The sequence below is a fragment of the Pinus tabuliformis genome, chromosome 9, assembly GCF_031772625.1.
Source record: "Pinus tabuliformis cultivar Carrire ecotype Pingquan chromosome 9, CPIR1, whole genome shotgun sequence".
Classification (NCBI taxonomy): Eukaryota; Viridiplantae; Streptophyta; class Pinopsida; order Pinales; family Pinaceae; genus Pinus; species Pinus tabuliformis.
In genome coordinates, this window is record NC_142307.1 from 978,803,554 (window position 1) to 978,806,909 (window position 3,356).

The following is a 3,356-nucleotide window of genomic DNA, read 5'->3' on the forward strand; positions in this document are numbered from 1 at the left end:
ACTGCGCGCTGATGCATAGCGCGCTCCCCAACGCGTAGCGCGCCTCCTCTGATGCGTAGCGCGCTGCTGCAACTGCTCAATTCGCCCAATGAACTTTGAAATCGACTTGACAACTATTCTCTTGGAGTGTTGAGAGGCAAATGAATTACCAATGAGGGATGGCATGCTTTTATAGGCTTCCTTTTAATTTTTTACTTGCCCAAAACCCACTTTGTAATGTTTGAATGTTGACACTTTTTGCTTTAATTGGCTCTGACCTTTAATTTCATTTCTTTGAAAAATTGGTTGAAATGATGATTTCTTCTGAAAAATTTTGCAGGGATAGCTTCTCGGATGCTTTGGCAAAGGAGACCAAGGCTGCACTTCGACATTTGAAGAATTTGAAATTTTGATGATTTTTACAAAAATGAGATAATGACCTCATTTTCAAAAACAGAGTTTTTGAGAACAAGGCAAAAATTTAGCTGTACAATGATAAGAAATGTTTAATGAAGGACATCCCTCTGGCCTACTGGTCCTTGATGACCTCTCAAGACAAAATTAGACTCAACCCTAGACATAAAACCTAAAAGCTTAAAGCAAAATGAATGACCCTTTGAGGACTTTATTTATTTGAACAAACCTGAACTAGCAGTGCCAAACAAGAGGGGAATAACGACATAAACTCCTTCCACCGAGATTATGGCATGCCTAACGGAATGCAACATAATCACACTGATGAGACACCTAACTATGAAATGCAAAGAGCTTTGATCTCTGGTGGAGGGCTACTAGACCGACTCTAACAGAACCTATAATCATTCTTCTATATATGGATGATCTTCTCATGACATGTGTGGAAGGTCGTATTCAAGAGTGCAAAAATCAATTGGAAACATAATTTCATATGAAAGGTCTAGGGCTGATGCACTATTATTTGGGGTTGAATTTTGGAAAGGACCTGATGAGATTTATCTAAGTCAAGGAAATTATGTGATCTAGATGCTAAAAAAAATTGACATGATGGATTACAAATCTATGACAACCCCTATGATCACAAACTTGAAGAGGCTAAGAAATTATGAATCAAGCCATGTGGATCTGACAAGGTATAGAAAATTGGTTGGTTCATTGATGTATTTGGTAAATACTCGACCAAAAATTTGTTTTTTAGTGAATATTCTCAGTCAGTTCTAGGTAGAGCCAAATCATGGTCATTAGATAGCGTCCAAGCATATACTGAGATATTTATAAGGAACAATCCACTATTTCCTGAAGTATGATCAAAGGAATGATGTCCACTTTAATGGTTATACATATTCTGACTAGGGAGGTAGTGAGATGGATGGAAGAAGCACTACTGGAGGATGTTTTAGTTTTGGATCCTCCATGATATCTTGGATGAGTAGAAAGCAAGAATTGGTTTCTTTGAGTAGTGATAAGGATGACTACATTGTAGCATGTGAAGTAAGCAGAGAAGTTGTCTAGTTGAGGAAGATGTTGTCAGACTTGTTTGAAGGAACGATGGACCCTACAGTGATACATTGTGACAACACCATCTATATAAGGTTGTTTGAAAACCTAGTGTTCCATGGAAAGACAAAGCACATAAATAAAAAGTATCACTACATACGAAAGTTGGTTCAAGATGGATTGTTGCAGATACAATATATCTCCACCGATGAACAGGTAGATGACATCTTAACAAAATCTCTTCCTAATAAGAATCTTGTGTATTTGAGAGACAGCTTGGATTGGTTGATATATCCTCCCTAGTTGAGAGGGAGAGATGTTAATTTTTTTGAGGGCTATATTTTTCTTTGCTTTGATAATATCATTTCTTCATTTAGACATTAAATTCACCCCATAACATCATAACATTATTTAGATTTACATTATCCAGCAACATATGAAACTATGTAGAAAGAATAATATCATCATCATCAATGCAATGGAACATAAAGGAACAATAAAAGAAAAGCATTCACACATAGAGACACTAGGATTGGTTGAAGTCTAGGGAAAAACCCATTATGGGGAAAACCCTTTAAAATTCTTCTTCTTATTAGATTGTCATTGAATGATTCAGCAAAAGAGAGTACAATGATCCATGTTTTTGTAACAACCCTGGTTAAAAATCCATGTAAAAATATATAAGGCCACAATGATGGGACACGTATTCAAATATGAATGGTGGGAGAAACATGCTAGTGGGTGTTGATTCTGTTTAATATGGCTAAAGAAATTGGCAAAGGAAATGGCTAAGGTTTTGGGAAGGCATGAGGCATTAATTGGCATTTTATTTATGAAAAATATGGAAATTAGGAGAAAAGGAAGGTGAAAGGTCACAAGTTTCATGTGAGGAGGAAAATGAAGGAAAATAATGAAAAATGAAGAAAATAGAGGCCTCATTAATAAAAAGGCTTTTGAGGATCAGTGGGCAAGACTTGGTCAGTTCAGTTTTGGAGCTCTCTCATTATTCTCTCTCTCTCTCATACTCTTGGAGACTTATATTTTTCTTGGAGCACTCTCAGTGGGTGTGGCATACTTGGATTTTTGGAGCAAGAAGGAAAAGGAAGAGCAAGAAAGCACAAGAAGGCATCGGGATCAGTAGCTACATCAGATTTTCTTGCAGGTACCGAGTTGCATGTATGTTTGTTGTAGATCTGACCCAGAAATACTATAGATCTGATATGAAAATACATAACAATGCAAATAAACCCAGAAATAACATGAAATGATACTTTATTGATCAAAAACCCTTACGGTAGGGCAACACCATACATCCACTCCTTAAGGAAGGAGAACACTCCACAAGTCATATGCCTGTTCATACAATAATTCTTCTCTTCATCTTCCTATCTCTCCATGTGGAGTCTCTAGCCTTTATATAGGCCTCATACATACAATACCATGCATCATTACCATGGTTCCCTCATACCATCAACTAATACCATGGGCCCATTACATTATTATTAACTACTTGTGGTCCCTTACATGACATGGGTTAACCACCTTATTTATTACTATGGCCCATCCCATTATTACATTATTACCTTGGGTACCACCCTTGGTACCCCATATTATCCCCCCTAGGTATATAACATTCCACCCCCCTAAGCATTTTTCGTCCCCGAAACATGGGGAGAACACACATAATAAGATCTACCCAAAAGAGTAGTCCACTGATACCATGCACGTGCATCTAGCCATCCAAGAGAAAGGTGAACCCTCGATCTCGCTGGTGCCTCGCTCGCTTGAGATGGAAGTTGACCGTGGTAGCTCTTCTGTGTTGATTTGCAGTGGGTGGATCTTCTCTCCTCACGATCCGTCATGTGACGACTTGGTTTCCATCTTGATGGTTGTCTCGCGGGGTG